The following is a 21,174-nucleotide window of genomic DNA, read 5'->3' as shown; positions in this document are numbered from 1 at the left end:
CCCTTCCAGCAACCTTTCTTTCCTCAAAATCCCTACATGCCCCCTTTTTTAAACCGGGGCGGGAGAGGACGGGGAAGGAGAAAAAATGCCAGCCAGGGCAACCAAATCCACTGGGCACCGGACGATTCGAGCACCAACCAGAACAGGAACAAAGCTCAACAGGCAGGACCGAGCAATCGGAGAACTTAATAACAAACCTCTCTACCAGACCCCTCAGCAAAGACGAGGAATCAGTGCTTAACAAAGGGTTAGGTTTTGTACCAACCGCGAATTTGGATAAATTCAAGCTCCATTGTGAACTAGCTTCTTTTTTCAGAAAATTGAGACTTAAAGCCTTCTTTGAAAAGAAAACCATCACAGAGGAGAGTACTGATACCAATGAGACAGGGCTACGGAACAAATCCACATTTATGCCACCACCGCATACGGTGCCAGTTGAAGTCTCCACTTTTGAGCAGGCGTTCTTCAGCGAGGTGGAAAAAGTGTCCCCAAAGAAATCCTTTACTAACCTTACCAAACAGGAGAGAATTGCACTTGACAACCTACAAAATTCGGATACCATTATCATCAAACGCGCTGACAAAGGCGGAGGGATAGTTATCCTTGACAAATCAGCTTACCAGACCGAGTGTCTAAGACTACTAGGGGATCACAGGAATTATCGAAGACTACCAGTGGATCCCACAGATGATCTCAGGAATGAGATCACTTCACTAGTGGAACATGGAGAAGCAGAAAGATACCTCTCAAAACAAGAGGCCGATTTTTTGTGTAAAAGTGAAGGCAGGATTCCCTACTTTTACACGCTCCCAAAGATGCACAAGAACAAAATACCACCGCCTGGCAGACCTATTGTCTCAGGGATAGGTTCACTTCTCGAACCCTTATCTTGTTTTTGTGATTTCTTCTTTAAAACCATGGTACAAAAAACAAGTACTTATTTGCAGGATACTAAAAGCGTACTACGACTCCTGGACCAACTTACCATAGATGATGACACCATCCTGGTAAGTTTTGATATTGAGAGCTTATATACGAGCATCCCTCAGGATGCCACTCTGGAGGTGTTCAAAAAGGCTCTTGACAAAGAAGAATGGACGTATAGAACCCCAAGAGAGTTCATTTTGGAATGTGCAAGATTGGCCCTAAAGAGAAACTACTTCCAGTATGAAGATAAGATCTTTCTCCAGACGGGTGGTACATCTATGAGCAGAACATTTGCTCCTAGTGTAGCAGGCCTGTATGTACACGATTTCGAAGAAAAATTCATTCTCAACCAGCATAATCCTTACAGCTCTAATATCTTACTTTGGAGAAGATATATAGACGACGTGCTGACCATTTGGAAAGGCAGTGAAGATACCTTAGTATCCTTCTTCAATTGGATCAACACATTGGATGATAATCTGAAATTCACCTATGTGAAGAACCATAACTCCTTGGTCTTCCTGGATCTCACCATAACAAAAGCCAATGGAAAGCTGTCAACTGTCACTCATCATAAACCCACTGCAAAAAATAATCTACTCCGATTTGAGAGCTTCCATCCGAGACCACTGCGGGAAAACTTACCGTACGGACAATACCTACGGCTGCGCAGAAATTGCAGCGAGCTGGACAATTACAAACAACAGGCTCAAGATCTTACAATTAAACTGAAAAACCGGGCATACCCCGAGAAGATCTTGAACAAAAGTCAAAAACGAGCCCGTAATCAACATCGAGCTGTTCTTTTGGAGGATCCAACTAGGACAATGGAGGAAACCCCTTTAACATGTGTCACCACATACAACACCATCTCCAACGATGTAACAAAAATAATAGGGAAACACTGGGGTATCCTGAATACCGGCAACCTGAGATGGGAAAAGCCCCTGTTCTCATACAGAAGAGCAAGAAGCATCAGATATGCAGTGGTGAACACTAGACCCAGAGAAACCACGGTGGAAAATGAGTCAGTTCTCAATGCGTGGGGGCTACCTAATGTGACAGGCCACTATAAATGTGGCAATTGTAGTGTATGCCCTTTCACTAAGAATACCAAGACTTTACAACTGGAGCCAAACAAAACCTGGACGATCAGAGGGCACACAAACTGCAATAGTGAAAACGTGGTGTATTTATTAACTTGCCCCTGCAACCTACGATACGTGGGGATGACTAGCAGAAAAATAAAAACACTTATTGGTGAGCACAGGAGCACCATCAGGTGCAAAAAGGCTAATACCAGACTTACCGAACACTACTTGTCGGTGGGGCATAATCCTGATGAAATACAATGGACTATAATTGAGCAAGTAAAATCAGGAGCCAATTTAAACCAACGCCTTTTTGAAAAGGAACAAAGGTGGGTTTACAGATTGGCAACACATACGGCAGGTCTAAACGACAGTATCCCATGGCATACAGTAATGGGTTAAATTTCTTCCATCGCACCATGTTCTGTGAAGGATGGTTTCATAGTGGCCATACCTACAGTGAAAATTCAGACACTAAATATGTCCAAATATATGTCCCTGACTGACTCTCATGTTAACCCCTTGAGATAACAAAACGAACAGGGATCACTTCTGCCCTGTTCACAGTATCAAAAACAACATCTAGACATCTGTCAATGTATCTAGACTCCAAATCTACGACCACCATTCGGCTTGCCTAGCTTATAATTTATTCCTTTTCAGGCTTAATAGTCTTTTCCTTTTGTTTCCTTAATGTCAAGACCAGATCCGGTCCCTTTTCAAAACCCCTTCTTTCTTGCTAGGACGCGGCTCCACTTTAGCCTCGTCCGCTGAGCTGTTGCCTTGACAACCGTGACAACGATACCCACATGACTAGAACGTCAGACGAAGCGTCAGCGGGTACCGCCCCTGAGCTTCGCTCTGATTGGCCCACGGGGAGCTTCTGTTCGGAGCCACGCCCAACCAGGAAGTAGCGAAGCGTTTACTTCATGGCGTTGCTGCCGCATCGGAACACTCCACGGGGCATTTCCGAGTGAGAACCAAGTAGGTTTGTACGAAAGACGAGCAGAAGCCGCAAGTAAGTACTCTGTGACCAGATGTACGATGCATGTCATGCATCCCTGACCCATATGCTTTTAATGATAGGCGACATTTTAACTGTATGTGCGCTTCTCATCTATCGCAATTTGCAGGTGACGGATACTTGCCGTCTTGGAACACTCGATACCCATGAAGCACTAATTTACCGCTTCAAGTGTAAGCAATGTTGTAATTCTATATATTGTATTTTTCACAAAAGCGACTCGCTTTTTTGAGGCACAAGCTCATATTTACCGATCGCTTCCAGTAGTGCCTGGGCATGTTTTGTGACGCCGCGTGACTAGTGGCGATCGCTCTCCCACACCTCCCTCTCCTTTTCACCGATCTCAACAACTAGCATACGAACCAGTTTCGTTTAGCACATCTACAACTAGCATACGAACTAGTTTCGTTTAGCACATCCACGCTGCGGTAAATACCGCCTGAGCACCGCTGTCTTGTACTATAGACAGACCACGGGTACGACCTGATCATGAGGTGTTACATTACCACCTTAGTCCTGGTGAACCCACCAAGTGCACTATCTATTAAGTGTGTACCCTTGTTTTGTCTTCCCCAGTACGTAAACCCAACCCTATATGTTTTTCTCTTACAGGTTTTTTCTCCTGAACCAGGATAAAACACACTTTTACATTAGACCACAATTTGTGGTCTTTATTTGAACGAGGGCAGGGCGCACCTTAGCGTGTGCGTACCACCCCGCTCAAAACACACGGTCCTGACGAAAACCAAATAATTTTGAACATGGTTGAAACATGTAGACCTACTTTTAACTAATTCACATAGCACACTACGCTATTTTTAGATTTACCACACTTCTCGAGACACCAAAGCCTTCCTAAATAGGCACTGGTGCCACATATATTTTTTAACAGGGATCAAGCACTCAAGAATAAAGTCTTGATGTGAGTAGTCTTGGCCCTTTTTAATACACTTATCACTATTACTTTTTGCACATATAAAAAAACAAGAAACCCGCTCCACTGTAACCAGGTGTCGTAGCACACCCTATGGGCACTCGGCCTATAGGGTGGGACCCCAATGATGAAGCATGTCACCAACCTTGTTGGTGAGTAAGGGGTCTTCTCAAAGGGGCAACTACTGTCCGGTTAAGGGTTGGGGCAACTACTGCTAACCTGAGCCTTAAGCTCCAGATACAGAAGAAATTCCTTCATTGTATATTTTGCGTCTAGGGGGTACTCCTCCATTGTTGTTAAAATCCATCCCTGGGGACCAGGAGTTCGCACTACACATAGTCTGTGCAATCTCCCTTACTCTCTCCTTTGATTTACACATATTTAACCATCTTGCCATAGGGTTACAGCCACACTATCGGTATCTGGGGGTCACCCTAGGCAAAGACAACTCAAAAAAGTACATTCTGCGATGCTAAAAGCCAAATCGCAGGCGTTAATTTATAGATACAGGCGACTCCTACAAAAACTGGGTGGCCCAAACTACACCCATCCTCTGAAAGTAATGGCTGCTCAGATCCTACCTGCACTATCGTACGGTCTAGTCACTTGGCTTGGAGGGGAGGCCGGTTTACTAAACACCTTACAAAATAACATTTACAAAGTAGTTTTCAAACTACCGAAATGCGCCTCGCCAGCCCAGGTGCGATTAGAATTTGGTCTTCAGAATCAATTCTTTAGGTCCAAATCAAGATTCGTCAAATTTTCTCACAAACTTCGCGCTGCCGATCCACACTCACTAAATAATCTCTGTTGGCAAGCAATCAATATTGACTCTTCCCAGCCCTGGGCCATTCACCTGCATATTTGCCTTTCGGATCTTGGATTGCTTGAAGCATGAAACAAAAAAAGTTGACCAGGCTAGTTTTTGCAACTCAAATGCAAAATTAAAGTCATTATTGGAAGATAAACAAACATTGACCCATCAACGCCACGCCTGAACAGTTGTTTCTTCCTATTCTCTCCAACAACCCCAGGCATACTTGGCAACACACGTTAGCCAACACTTAAAAAAGATTGTCATCGACCTCCGCATGGGCCTTCATGAGTCCAAGGACCTAAGACCCTTCTGGAAATCCCAAGACGACTGCCCAAAATGCAGACTCTGCGGTTATCAAAACAAATCTTTAATTCACTTATTTTGTGTGTGCCCAATCCTCATGGTAGCCAGAAGACACTTTTTACGGGACATACTAAACAAATTGAACATAAGAACATGTCGCCGGGCCGTTATAATTTGGCTGGGAGGTTCATCACCAATCCTGACTTGTAGGGGTCTTAAATTTATGAGTGAGATTGGAAAGCAGCTACAGGTCCGTGCATGATCTTTCAATATATTGTCTGAGGCCATTCTCTTAAGTTGTTAGTGAGGGGATCTGACGTAGTTTTAACCCTTTTTTAACTTTGATACTAACTCTTGTTTCCGTATTTTAATGTAATTTGTCATGCGTATATTGGCTAATCGTACCTTTTTTAATTGTAAGGATTTTTATTATTTCAACAATAAAAAATATTCTGATTCAATTGTTTCATGCACCTATACTATTACTAGCCTAGTGGCTGGAATGCCCCTTGGCAGACTAGGCCACATAGTGAATTAAATAAATGTTACAAATTTATTAAAGAAACATGGAGAAAACGTAGTGAACTATGCAAATTTTTCCTTTATAAAAGAAGAAAAATGATATGCAAAAAAATAACGAGGCCCTTACTGAAACTGCCAGCCACCCACACACAAAAAAATAAAATAAAAAATAAAAAAACGAATAAACACTGGTTTTTCAACTAAACATGTGAAATCTAAGGTACAAAGTCCTAAAATCTAATGGTATATATGAAGCAGACAAGGAGGGTGATCCTTCCAGCTCCAAATCCAATGAAAAGTGACCAGGAATTAAACAAAGAATAGGGACCTGCCTACTAGACAGGAACAGGAAATTGGAGTCTCTGCGCCAGATCCTTTTGGTAAAATAAAAGTAAAAATAAAGGGTTCTCGAACAAAAAATACAACTCCAACTGCCAGTTGGTGAAAATAATCCACTCAAAAAGCCTTTCAGCTGCTTCTCAAGCACAAAAGATGCTCCAGTGCTCCATTTGCCAACTTGATCAGCACTACATTGGTGCAGGCACAGCCAGAAGCTGTGTGACAGAGTGCTAAGTCTTGCGCGGGCTCGAAAGCACCCTGAAAGTTTGGTGGCCCTCGCGAGTGAGTACCAAAACAAATCTTGAGAGCTCAAATGAAACTATGAACTCTGCTTTGCACCGTAGGTTGAAATTCTGGAATTCCATGCTCCTCAGGAGAGTGCGGAGTGCCCGAATTCCGCAAACTCCATGAGATTAGCTGAATTTTATACCCAGGCCTAAAGAACCCAATGTTATCTGATGAAAGTGACATGCTTGCAATAGTGAAAAATGAATTTGGGAGGTTTTGACAACCAGGGCATGTAAAACCTAAAAGTACATGTCAAACTCTTTACACTGCCGTTTACCCTATGGGCTGTTTAGGGCACACCCTTAGGGTGACATATATATTGAAAAGGAAGGTTTAGGCCTGGCAAAAGGTTTGTTTTGCCAGTTCAAAATGGCAGTTTAAAAATGCCTGCACAGGCTGCACTGGTAGATATGAGACATGTTTAAAAGGGCTGCAGGCCCACTGGTAGCATTTAATTTTCAGGCTCTGCGTACATGTAGTACCACTTTACTAGGGACTTATAAATAAATTAAACGTACCAATTGTGTGTAATCCAATTTTACCATGTTTAAAGGAGATAGCACAATCACCTTAGCACTAGTTAGCAGTGATACAGTGAGCAAAACCCAACAAACACCAGTTCAGCAAAAAGGAGGAGTGAAGACAAGTCAAACAGGCAGTGACAAAATATATTGCTGTGTTGCAGATTAGGTATCACACAAGACTGGATAAAAAAGGTACCTCCAACATTAGAGGATTGGTGGTCATGATTGTGTCAGACCCATGAAATAAAAACAGCAATACTCAAGCTGATAGGGCATTGGTGGTGTAAAGTTCAAAATGAGGGGGCATATTATCAAGGACCAGTGTTAAAGTTATTGCCTTTTTATCTGCAGGAAACTGCCGATAAAACAGCGATTATGGGCTTGATAATACGCCCTTGGTAATTCCCATAGAAGCACATGGTAACATCAGAACATGGGCTTCTATGGGAATTAACAAGGGCATATTATCAAGCCCATTATCGCAGTTTTATTGGCAGTTTCCTGCTGATAAAATGGTGTTAATTTTAACACAGGTCCTTGATAATATGCCCCCAGATACTTTCGATATTGTTCTTATATATAGAACTGCTTTGAGACAGACTGTAGTATGAATAGCTCTCTTTCTTACTTTCTGTTTTTTTTTTCTCTTTTCTTTCTTATTGCATAAAAAAGAAATGGACAATTAATAGTATGAATGTAATGGAAATGGTTTAACCACTCTAATAAAAATTATTTAAAAAATATCATCCAGTGTTGGGAGCAAAGTAGGGTCTGCCATCAGAAGCCCTTCTGAATCAGTCATCTGTCGGTTGAAGCTCAGTGACAAACAAAGGATCTGCAGGCCAAACTGGGACAGGAATTTTGCACAGGAGAAACAAAAGAGGGGTCCTAGTCTTGGATGAAAAGAACGCTTATTAGGACTCCTGAGGTTCAAATTAGATGGTAGCTGTAATGGTGAGGAGCCTACAATGTGCCACACACTTCTCGTTGGCTCCATAGTATAGTGCTTAGCTTTGTGGTGGGGACAGCACTCACAAATTGTTTGCCTCCTATGAAAGAACTTGGATGATGCGCAAGGTGGGTCAAAAGCACTGAGGAGCCTTGTTTTTAGAATATTGTTTTCCTTACTGAAACTTGTCTAAACAATAGTTCAGGGCAAATATTTGTTTAGGCATTGCAGAGGGATCCACTATTTCACATAAAAATTAAAGATAGGGATTATGGTCCTGAGAGGACAATTGCAATAAACCATTGCTCTAGGTTGCAATGCGCCATACAAAAACTAGAAGGTTTAGGATTAAGTGAAGGACTGGTCTTTTTAACTAAAAATATTGACAAATTTTCCTTGTCAAGAACCTTAATTTACCGGCCACCAAAATATTAGCCTAATTTTTCTGAATCATTAGCGAATGTCACTACAACTTTTTATCTGCAGTATTCTAATTTTACTGTTTAGGGGGCTTGTTACCTAAATGTTGATTAGCCCAAATGCCAGTTGACCTGTCAAACTGTTGAGATTATGGGCCCGATTCACAGAATGAACTTAAGACTGAATCCTAAACTTACTACTATTTTGGCATTCACAGAATGCACTTACTACTTTTGGTATTCACAGAAGTTAGGATTTTGTCGTAAGTTTGTCTTAAGACAGACGTAAGAAAACTTAAGACAGATTTAAGACAAACTTAAGACAGACTTAAGACAAACTTAAGACAGACTTAAGACAAAATCCTACCTTAAGTCTGTCTTAAGTCTGTCTTAAGTTTGTCTTAAGACAAACTTAAGACAAAATCCTACCTTCTGTGAATACCAAAAGTAGTAAGTTCATTCTGTGAATACCAAAATTAGTAAGTGCATTCTGTAAATGCCAAAAGTAGTAAGTGCATTCTGTGAATACCAAAATAGTAGTAAGTTTAGGATTGAGTCTTAAGTTCATTCTGTGAATCGGGCCCAGAGTCTCATTTTAATCTCAAACAAACAGTCAAAGATCCAACTAATAAAGGTGTTCACATACTGGACGTCATTTTTACAAATGAGTCCACTAGTATGGACTGATCATTTGCTAGATCTTTTCAATATGACAATCACGGATACTCAGCCGAAGGTTGAAAGACAATGTAATGCCTCCCACCCTTGGCATCGTATGTGCCATGCTAATATATAGAAGACATCTGCTACCATATTAACATTGAAATGTGCAAGGGAATTGATGAAACTGTCAATTCCCTTAACAAGGCTCTAGAGGAAGGCCTTAAGAAATTGGCACCAATTCATAGAAGCGTGAGAAAAAAGAGTTCCCCATACAGCAGCATGGCTTTCAGCCTCCTTGTAGCTGGAAAAATATACATGAAACCAGTTAAGAAAGAGTATGAAGATGTAAATATAAATTAGAGAAAAAGGTCATTTATAAAAAATAAAAAAATCTTTTAAAAAACATTAAAAAGCAAAAGCAGACTTGTTTACAACAGAAATTGCTGATCTGGAGAACTTATCAAGAGCTATCTGTAAGGAAGTGAAATAATTTCTAGATCGAAAAGTAGCTAAACAAGAGGTCCCTCCTTCTCAGTCCATTGTGGATGATATATATATCTTTAGTTTTTCTTGGAGAAGTAGAAAACATTTATTCAAGTTTTGAAGGGTCAAGAACCTCCTCCAATTATGAGTCTGTTAGGAAGAGCCCTGGTTCCTTATTGACAAGGTTTAAACATTTATCTTTAGAAGAATCAAAAGTAACTATTCAGAAACTTCAATCAGGTTCTACACTAGATGTATGCCCTATCTTCATTTTGTCTAGGGCTGCATTCTCTTTAAACGTCTTTCTATTTAAGTTGTCACTCAGACAAGGAATATGACCAAATATTTGGAAAAAGTCCTAGTTTGGTCTTTATTGAAAGGGACAAATACTGATCTATCAATTTTGAATAACTATAAATCCATTTCCTTACTGTCAGCAATAGAGAAAAAGGTAGTAGCCATGGTGAATGTTCAGATTAATAACTATTTAAAAGAGATAGTATCCTTCACAGTTCTAAGTCTGGCTTATGGTATTGCTTCAATAAGGAATCAAAGCTTACAGACGTTATTAAAAAAGAAAGCAGTGGTCGTTCTCCTTTATCTATCTGCAGCATTCAATACACTGTCTCATAACACCTTGCTTCACTGATTGAAGGATGCAGGCATTTGGGACATATCAGTAAAATGAATAAGCTCTTTTCTGACAAATAGATAACAAGCAGTATTATTACCCCCTTTTATCGCCAGTTTTAGAGAAAAAAGATGCAGGGACCTGCAGGAGTCTACATATATTCAAATTCAGATAACTCCTTCTGAAATCCTTGACCCTTGGGGGGTGGCACACCAGTTGGCAGAGAGTGTCGGTAATGTCAATCAATCCAAAATTCTAATAAAGCACACTCTCAGAGATGATAAGGTGAATGGTTACTCGTTTTTTATGCATTCGACTGGCAAGCAGTCTTGATCACACAATGAAATACATGTTGGAGTCTCATTTCATAGTCTTACATGAACATAGACACAGACATAGGACTGTATGAACTTTGTCAGTGAGAAAGACCATGACGGCCATCATGGAATCGAATTCAATTCAGTGTGGTACTAAGGCTAAAAAATGAGTATGATTGTAATTGTGGCTGTGTGTGGGTTATTGGTGGGTATGTGGGGAGCAAATTATCAGATGAGAATGAAGTACATAAAGAGGTTGTCCTATACCCAAGAGTACCGTCTCATATCTCACGCATCTAACACATGTGTTGTCACGTGGCCGATAGGGACATTGCCAACATCACTAAGTTAGCATTGCTCATGCAGCCATGATGCTGTTTTTTGCACACGTTACTACATAACTTTAGTTTTGCAAGACTCTGATTATGCCTTTCACATGACAAACTGTCTGCTGTGTTTGTTCTTTGCCTGTTCCAGGAGTTTAATCTGAACATTTTTAGCAAGGTCGATAAACAATGTCCCTTGTCATTCTGTTCTGTTCAGGCTCTAGCTCCTAGACAAAACATACCACTGCAGCTGAGACTGGAGACTAGTACTTTAATATTACGGTGATACATGTTTTGGTAACACACACTTGGAGAGGAACCTTTCCAGGGAGAAGAACAACACTCACATTCGGTGTAGAAATCCCATCTATACTCTAAGGTATGGTGTCTGCTGAAAAAACCCAGAGATCTTCTAACATATAATAATACTTTTTCTTTCCAAGGGGAGGTAGGTTAGGCACTATATTCCTTTCTCCATTGTCTATATAAGATGACGTCTCCCTTCATAATGTATGGACTGGCTGAGATGCTAACTGTTTTACTGTTACGCATTATTCTGCTTGTTGTGGCACCTATATTGCATGTTAGAGCACGTTAGTTAAAATAAACATCGAGAGGACGCTAGGTGGCAGTGCAGTGCAGGATTGCGAGGAGAGGCAAGTAGAGGCGAGCGAGAGAGAAGCAGGCGAGGAGCAGGCGAGCTGTCGCTGCCGCTGCCGCCGGAGAATGCCTGCCCCCCCCATGGATTTAGGACGGCGGCGAGTCGGTAAATCGCGGTAAATCGCGGTAGAGACCCGGTTTTTCACATGGCCTGAACCCAGAGGACCACGATCTGTTGAGTGCTGCCTCTGCCCCCACCACAACACAGGCAGCCTGCGGTAAGGCGCGAGTAGCCAGTGAGGAGTCTGCGTTCATACCTGGGCGGGGCAAGAGCAGGGTCTGGAGCGCGACCTCTGTTATCAGAGGCTGCAGAGTGTTGTGCCCGGGTGCGCCGCGTAAAGCGGCTCAACTAGGTTGGGTGCGGCTGCGGTGCCCCAGTGTGCCCTGCTCCTGACTGCCCTGTTATCTCTCTTTAGCCCCCAACTCAGGCCTCCCATGTCTTAAACTTTCACTCAACATTGGGACATGTAGGCTGGACAAGTGGAGTAGTTTAGCCCTTTTAAACCACAACCTGTCTTATCCCATAAGGAAAGTGTGGAGAGTCATCCTGAGTTTCATTTGGAGAAAGAGAGATTAGCCGAGTATCCTTGACCTGGCCGTGCACACTTGCAAAGGAAAGGGAAGGACCTCTTTGCAGTCAGTACTCCGCCACCCATTGGATACAGTACAAAACCGGTGATTTGGGGCCGAGTAGGAAGAGCAGAGGGGTTGTGTCGCTGGGCTGAGCAGGGTTCAGCACAGGTTAGTGCACCCCTGCACCACCGCTCTTGGCACCCCACACCCATCAAAGTTCAACCAAAAACAGAGTGGAGGCCGGCCGCAGCCCACTGAGGTTAACCTCTCAATTTATAAGAGCCATGGGTGTCCCTTTACTCCATAAGAAAAACAAAAACGTTAAAGAAGGAAACCTAGTAACATCAAGCTTCAGTTCATAACAATGCGGTCCGGAAGGCTAAAGAAAGAAACAACAAAAATCCGCAAGAAGCTGGACAAAGATCTTACAGTGTCACCTGGGGAATCGGGGTTGGTGCTATCCCCTCCCCAGGCACCACCACTGACCCCTCTACAGCATCACGATTATAAACTTAGCACCTCGGTTCAAACAAATACAACGGAAATAATAACCTCTCCAGTGCCCCTCACCCAACATCATAATACGCAGGATGAAACAAGTAATGATACAAAAAAGAGGATCCTCAGAGATTATTTTAAGGAAAATGGATCAAAAGCCCAAACTCTAATCAACCCCAATGAAGTATCGCCTGCATTAGCTCAGTCCCCCCAAACCCTTCCCAACATCGACTGAGTTCATATTAAAGTGCAGGCCTTGATCCACGAACAGCTCCATAATCAAGTCATCGTCACGCCTCCAGACAATTGCTCCACAAGGGTCGTACTTCATACGTCAGAAAAAAAGGGGCCAAGACCAGTCACCCAGTCTGGAGACATGTCTTCTACTTTACAACAAGCGCTTGAACTAAACAAGGATCAATGTTCATCCCCAATATCAATTTCAAGCGACAACGACTCCCCTCTCAACACCAGATTACCCTCCTCTGGAAACAAAATAAACTCTACCCCCAAGCAGCGCAGTGGACCAGGACCACTTCGGGCATCATTAAACCATTAACACCAACAACGCCACCCGTTTTGGCTCACTAGGAAACCGCCAAAGTCAACCAAGGGGAACCCAATGATCACTCCCTCATGGACTTATCCTTCTTCAAAACAGAATCAAAAAAACCAAAAGACGAGTCTAAAGGTCTCAACGCCATAGCACTTGAATTCACCGCCGTCTGGCCCCAGCTTTTACAAACTCTACACTCCACAGTATCGGCTTTAAATAATCACTCAGATAAACTTGATCTACAAATTGACCTTTTAAACACACTATCAGTATACACGGCAGTGATTGACAATAAAGCAGAAGGCTTGAATGCCTTAATTACAATGGCACATCCAAAGTCAACCTGACCCAAGCGATATGCTGCTGCTCACCAATCATTGATAGCCTGTCAATGCTTCCCCAGTTTCTTGCCCTGGTCTTGACAGAAATAAGAAAACTACTATCAGGTTTGGAAGACACACCATATCACTCATGCCCGCTCACAAATAACGTAACTACTCATAAAGTTAACGATCAAAGCATACACCAAAATAAAATCAGCGACGGTAAAAAGGTCTGACCAGCAAAAACGGATATTCAACTGACCAACGTTACAGTACCAGTACCGTTTTCAGATAATAAAGTGGCTCCCAAGGAGTTCAGTATCTTTCAAACCGCTAAACTAAGCAATAAAAATAACATCACCTTAAAAACAGAAACACTGCTTACGTCTGAGACAAGGCAAGATATTGACACTCGAGACGTAGATGCGAGCTCAAGACCAATGATTAAATCACTTCAAAATCAACATTTAAGAAAAAGGGAAAGGAAGAGACTAAGGAAAAAACACAATAAACGTGGCACAGCGACTAAAAACACGACTAATGCCCCCCTACACCAAAAAGGACAACACACGACGTGGATCAGACAACTCTGTGAGTTCTGTTAGCATCTCCTCACAATCACAAAACTCATTTTTGCAAGAACTCACAGAGTCAACTAGTAAGACATTATCATCTCCCGCCAACAGTAAAATTCATAAGGACACACTTGTGGCTAGGGGCGAGGTCTTACTAAAATCCCAATACCAATTGACCCTATATGAGTCAGGAAGAGCCATTAAGTCGGAAACATTGCCCCATATGGTCAAGACCAGACCCCAAGACCCGACAGCTCTAACAAATATGGTAAATTTATTAAGGGACAACAAAAACCGGGAAAAGATAGACCAGCATGAGGACGAGTATAGGTCAAGACACAGAGAGAACATTTAAATAACACTATTCAAGAACTGGGACATAATACAAACGGGCAAACAGTCCCCCTAGATTGAGGACCACCAACCTCAAGAAGAACGAGTGGTACACAAGCAACAATTACATCAAACTCAAAGGAGAATTATTCTACCCCAGACAATTGATCAAAAGAATCGTAAGACCCCCTTCTAGACCTCGACTACAACAGATCCAAAAAGCAAATTGTTATTTATCCCTGAATATCACACCCAAGAACTACACGATATCCTGAACAGAGGGAACATTCTGAAACTTTGTAAAAACATCCCTGAACTGTGCCATATTGAATCCAACGATATAACTTCGATTGAATTCAAACCCATCGGAAGTAATCAACTCACCGAACCAACGTTGATTACCTTTTCAACCGCAGTAATCAAGGAGCAGGTTCTAACAATGTCTGAGTTACTTAACACATGGGGAATTAAAGCAGTTCAACAAGCGGAACCACGGTATCTATCGGTTCTCGCAAAATCCCCAGCCTTACCCGATCAACCAGGACCTCCATCTCTTTCAATATTAAGATCCGCTAAAGGTCAATCCCCAGGAAGGGCCATATGCCCTGAAATAGAGGAGGTCAAAATGATGGTGTCTGATTGGGCCAGGCTGCCAGTGGCCCTGGATGGTGGAAACTAAAATTGAACCAGCACTCAACATGGACTTTCAGTATGCTTCTGGAATGTTAACGGCCTCACTACGAAACTCCAATCTACTAGTGTGATAACATTCTTAAAAAAACACAAAGTCATACTATTGCAAGAAACATGGTCCCTGGTCAGTCTTCCAATAGAAGGATACCTGTAATATAGAGTCTCCGCTCAGAGGTCACATAAACCTGGCCGACCCAACGGCGGTCTTTCAATCTACATCTCAGTTAAGTTAAATGTTAATATTGCCCAATTGCCATTTAAGGAAAACTGGATCTCTGGTATAAGGATAGACAATCCCAAACAGAGTGATCAAATGATTCTGATCAACTTTTATATTTCACCAAGTACTAAGGAGAAAAAACTAAAGTTCAATCATTTAATCCAGACCCTGTGTAACTTACAAAGTAAGAACAGAAGACCTGCCTGCCTAGTATCTGGGGATTATAATACAAACCTCTTTCAAGAACTTCCTGAAGAATATGTTGCACCATGGCCAGACATTCCAGAACAAACAAAACCCCCCTGCTCCAAATATAGCAAACTCGGCGAATATATGGTGCAACAACTCAGTGATCTGGGCTACACAATCCTGAATGGACGTTTCCCTAAGGACAATCCACCAAACTGGACAAAATCAAACGGTCATACTCACTCCTTCCTAGACTACACCATCTGTCACTAGGACAGATCGAGAATTATGCTATAGTCCCTCGAGGTGACAGTGATCACCGTCCCCAAGTGATTACTATGTCATTTCACTTAGCACACCACGCCACAACAAGCCAAACCTCAGGAGGGGATTACACCGAAAACCTCAAAAGGCTGAAAGGGTCAGACCCAATTATACCAGCAATAATGGGTAAATGTAGAGCCCTGCAAGACCTAAGGAGCCCCAATGAACCATCGCCTATTACAGCATGGGACACCTTTTCCTGGGACCTGCTCAAAAACCTTTCCCGTACTTCAAGAAAAAACAAAAAATGTAACCCAGCAATAACAACAGATGAAATAAAAAAATTAAAATCAATGCATAATAGTACACTAAGACAAGCTCGTTGGCACCCAGGAGAAGATCAGATATTTAATAATTACAAGGTAGCCCAGAAAGCACTTCGACAAGCAATATTTCTAGAAAAAAACAAACGTTCTGAACAGTTTTGGCTAAAACTGACACAAGAAAGCAGAAGTCATAACCCAAACCCAAAAGCTTTCTGGTCACTCGTCAACTCCAAAACACACAAGCAGGGAGGACAAAGAAGCACCATCATCTCCGAAGCTTAATGGGTACTCGATTTAACAACTCATTTCGAGGTACAAGAAAAAGAAGCTGGTCCCCCGGTAAAGTCCCTGGTTTTGGCCCAACAATGCAACCGCTGCCAACCATTAGGCACAACGGATGCAGATTCATTAAAGAAAAAAGCTGAATCAAACATAAGGATGCCACCGGCAACTAATATTACAACCTCGCTCCAGCCACCAGAACTTTTCCAACATGCTCTTACAAATTTTGGAACCATCATGGATAAAACAGTTCGAATCATAACCGAGGGTCGTGCAGACGGAGCCCCAGGGCCAAATGGGCTACCACAGGCATTGTTTAAAAATGACACAGTATTCTGGGCCCATCAACTGGCACCCCTATTTTCCTACTGCTGGACCAATTCGACATTACCAGATTCGTGGCGAGGCGCCAACATACATCCAATTTACAAGGGAAGCAAGAGATCAGACCCGAAATACTATAGGATGGTCACCCTATTGGATGTAGAATCAAAATATTATGCCAAACTGCTCCTTCAAGATCTGGGGTCTTGGGCATCAAAAAATAACCTAATACCTTTCAACCAGACAGGATTCGAGCAAAAAATCAGGCACCATAACAAATTTGCTTACAATATCCGTCATGTTGGACAAATCGGCTTCCTCTGGAATGTTAATGCATGGCTGCTTTGTGGACTTTAAGGCCGCCTTTGACCGCGTACCCCGTAGGCTCAAATTGCGGAAACTTGGGATTCCACCAATTCTTCTACGAGCAATAATTGCGCTACACACCAACACATGGATCCGCATAAAACTTGGGGACGGATCATATACCTCAAGTAAAATCCCAACATCATGCGCAGTGAAACAAGGATGTGTATTAGAGCCCCTTATTTTCAATCTCTTCATCTCTGATGACCAACCCATGTTGGAGGCCATCTGCTAGATTTAGTCTGCTCTAACATTGACATTGATATGACCTGCCCTGAGAGTGTGACATGGTCTGATCATAAGTTGATCAGGTTTTCCTGGTCCTCAAATGCTGAAAAAGAGAATGGCCCCTCACTTGCCCACTTACAGAGGATCAACTTAGTCACTCTGGCTGATTCCCTGTCTCAAACCCGTCCAACACTGCCTCCGGAGATTGATGCAGCAGTTAGCTCCTTTAACACCTGGGTGGAACATGGATCTACCGCATCCATCAATAAAGGATGCATTCACAGGATGCGGTCTACCCCCTCTAAACCTTGGTTTACCCACACCCTACGGGAATTAAAACTTGTTTGCAAGAAACTCGAACGGGTGTGGAGACAAACCTGCCAACCTAAGGCTAAGAGTGACCTGCGTGCGGCGCAAAAAAACTACTATGCTGCCATCAGATCTGCTAAGAGCAGCTATTACGCAGGGCGAATCGAAAAAGCTAACAATAATAGTAAGGAAATATTTTCCATTGTAAAAAGCCCTATCTGAGCAATGGTGTGAAGACCTCTCTTGTTTTTTTACAGACAAAATTACTAAAATCCAAGAAGACCTCCAGACCGTCTGTGACGGCTTTCAGTCTCCCCCTGCACCCCCCTCCACTGCTATGCCGAAGTCAACGGAGCAGTTCGCTTTTTTGTCTCCCCCGACTGTGTCCGACATTACTACAGTCCTTGCTACCTTGAAGTCAGGGTCTCCCTCCGATCCTTGCCATGCCAGGGTCCTGGGGGAGATAGCTGAAACAGTTAGCAATGAGATTACCCAGATTGTCAATCTCTCTTTCTCCACTGCTACTGTCCCGCTCTGTTGGAAGCAAGCCAAATTGCTACCACTTCTAAAAAAGACTGGGCTCGATCCAGCTGTTCTTTCCAACTATCGCCCTATTTCTTTACTGCCTGCCTTAACTAAGGTCTGCGAGAAGATCGCTTTTAAACAACTGGACAATTTTATTGAATCTTCCTAAGCATTGCATCCAGCTCAATCAGGATTTTGGGCCTCCTACAGTACCGAAACGGCGCTTGTTGAACTGTCAGAGGCTATTCGGGAGTGCCTGGACGGAGGTGGCAGAGCAGCTCTGATTTTATTGGATCTCTCTGCCGCCTTCAACATGGTGCCCCATACACTACTCCTCACTAGACTAGCGGCCATCGGCATCACTGGACCCGTACTAGACTGGCTGACGTCCTTTCTGGACAATAGGACACAACAGGTCTGGATGCCTCCTTTCACCTCCCTTCCCAAGAAACTCACCGCAGGAGTCCCCCAGGGGTCTACTCTTAGCCCCCTGCTTTTTAATGTTTATCTGACCCCTTTGATTTATCTGGCGGAACATCTGGGGGCCAAAATCATGGCCTACGCCGATGATACCCAACTTTTGTTCACCTGGCCAAAGGACAATTTGGATACGTCGTCGGTCCAACTCTGCTTCTCATCCGTGTAATGAAGTGTAATGAAGACAAGTCTGAGGTGATCTTCTATGGCTCCTTCCCTGATAAATTTAGTGACCTTCTATGGCCCCGCGACTTGACCTGCCCAAAATCCATCGGTGGCCCAGCAAAAAACCTTGGAGTTTGGTTTGGGAATTACCTTAAGTTTGAAGACCACATTAAAAAACTTACGGGGGTTTGCTTAGCCAATCTCAAGGCCCTCCGTAGGTTTTTTCCCTCCTTCCGAGAGAGGCTAAAGAGACGGTTTTGCGAGCCTTAATACTTTCTAGGCTCGACTATGCCAACAGACTGTTCTGTGGTCTCCCAGCCTTCCTGATCGAACGTCTCCAGGTCATCCAAAATGCGGCCGCCAGGCTTCTGTTCAATCTCCCCATGAGTTCTAGTGTCCGCTCCTGTCTCAAGACCCTCCACTGGCTTCCGGTTGCCCACCGGATTATGTTTAAAACTCTTGTTCTGGCCTTTCGTGCGGTCCATCTGAACGGTCCAGTCTACCTGAGAAAAAGGTTTGCCCTGTACATCCCTAATCGATGTCTCCGTTCGGTCAATCAGTGTCAAATGACGGTCCCCAGATTTAAGCTTTCCCGATTAGGCGGCCAGTCCATCTCGGTCAGGGCCTCTAGAGCCTGGAATGCTCTTCCTTTCCATCTTAGAGCTGCTCCGACCATCACGGCCTTCAAGAAGGGGCTGAAAACCCATCTGTTTAACATCACTCTCTAACTCTGCTAACTTCCCTTTGACCTCGGAATCTGCCTTCACCTTCCGCGCCAGGATACTAGTCTAGTAACAGAGCGCGCTACAAAATCCTTTATATCATATCATATCATATCATCTGACCTGTCAGAGTCACTCGACGAAGTCAACTCTCATCCTCCAAAACTTGCCGGGATAAGAGTCAGCAATCTACTGTACGCGGACGACTTAGTGCTGCTGAGCCACACAAGGGTAGGCCTGCAGAGACTTCTGGATCAATTGTCCCTTTACACCACCGGGAACAAACTGGAATTGAATCTAACAAAGACAAGGGCAATCACCTTTGGGTCAAGGAAATATCAAGAAGGCGGCTGGCTGTACAATGGCAAAAGTGTTGACAAAGCCATCTCTTATAAGTACCTGGGGGTCCACATGGATAAAAGGGGCTCATTCTCTAAACATAGAGACGAGGTAGAAGCCAAAGCTTTGACAATCCAGGTGGCATTTAAGACGCTTGCCAGGCAACTGTCTGGGCCAAGTTTGACCCCACTCATAACAGTTATGAAGGCAAAAATCATCAATTTCCTCACTTACAGCCAGGAGATCATGCAAGGAAAGGACAACAACCTTGTGAATAAAATAATACCAAGAATATTCAAGCCTCCCGAAATCTTCATCTCCCACTCAAAAATGTCTCGAGTTTGGCCTTCAAGGCCATCAAGCAGTAGGGGCCGGAGCCTTCATCAGGCTGTGTAACAATTTATGTACCTCCATACAAGGAACACTGGAGGCTCTTTTATGGCAGGAAATCTCAGCCGGACAACTTGGTAGATTATATTGGCGTTATCTACAATATTCCCTAAAACTCCTGGATTCAGAAGAAATCTGGAGCTCGAATCCACTGCAGCAGGCACTGAAAATCCACATTAAAAGGAACATCCACCTTTGGTCCTTCCATTCAGACAGAGCCCAATTGGCCCAACGTAAGCATGCCTGGTCAATTGTATCACGGTCCCAGTCAGGGATTATAGCCCAATATCTGTCATGTACTTTTCCTGTGCAATGGAAAAAAAGATGTATGGCCCCCAGAATGGGCGAATGGCCGTTCCTGTACCACCTGCTGAGATGGCAAAGCGTAAACAATAATATAATGTGCAGGGGTTGCGGGAGTGGAAAGGAAACGATTGAGCATGTGGCATGTCTCTGCCCCACACTACTTGACGACCGAAAAATCTTGTTAAAGAGTGAATGGAATAAACTTGGCATTCACATGTGCCGACAAGCTATCATTGCTTTCGGACAATTCACTGCTCAATATTCGGTTCACTAAGTTCATGACACAAGCACTAAGAACATTTATAACCAGAGAGAGCCAGCAAGTAAATAATAGTCAATTGTAAAAGGGTGGTTTTAGCCCTTTGCTACATCAAATATCAGCCGACATCGGCCTTTTTTTCACACAAATTGCCTCCTGCCCCCCATGCGCTTGGAGAACATTTAAATCATCACATGTAGGGCCTTCACTATATTCATGGACTCACGCCATTAGCCGTACCAACCAATCATCCTTAACGACTAGGGTCTTGGCACGTGTCCTTATCAGATGTTAGATCAGAAGGGCCAACCATGGTCCCCACTGTTTTCTAATCACCCGTTATTAAGTCGCACTGATCAGATGAAGTTAACATTTCACTAACAAAGATGGAGAGCCAGGTACTTTTAATAATTTATGGATGAATCTTTCTTTCTAACCCACTGTGATGATACGAATAGACTAAATGGACACCCGTAGGTGGAGCCCGAGAGAGAAAAAAAACGAAAAAAACTAAATATATGTTTTAAAGCTAAGATGCAGCTCCAAGACAAAATGCGTGTCTCTTGCACTACGTGTAAATATTTTAGTAATATCGATTGTGGGCACTGAGGTGGTAGGAAGGATCAGCCTCTATACACCAAGGTCCCATAATCCTGTGCATAGTCCTGCGAAAAGGGCGAGAACTTCATAGGTAAGAAGATCAACAAATGCCTAA

This window comes from Lissotriton vulgaris, chromosome 6 (genome assembly GCF_964263255.1).
Source record: "Lissotriton vulgaris chromosome 6, aLisVul1.2, whole genome shotgun sequence".
NCBI classification, from domain to species: domain Eukaryota; kingdom Metazoa; phylum Chordata; class Amphibia; order Caudata; family Salamandridae; genus Lissotriton; species Lissotriton vulgaris.
The sequence above is the reverse complement of the archived record's forward strand: the minus strand, read 5'-3'. Positions refer to the sequence as shown.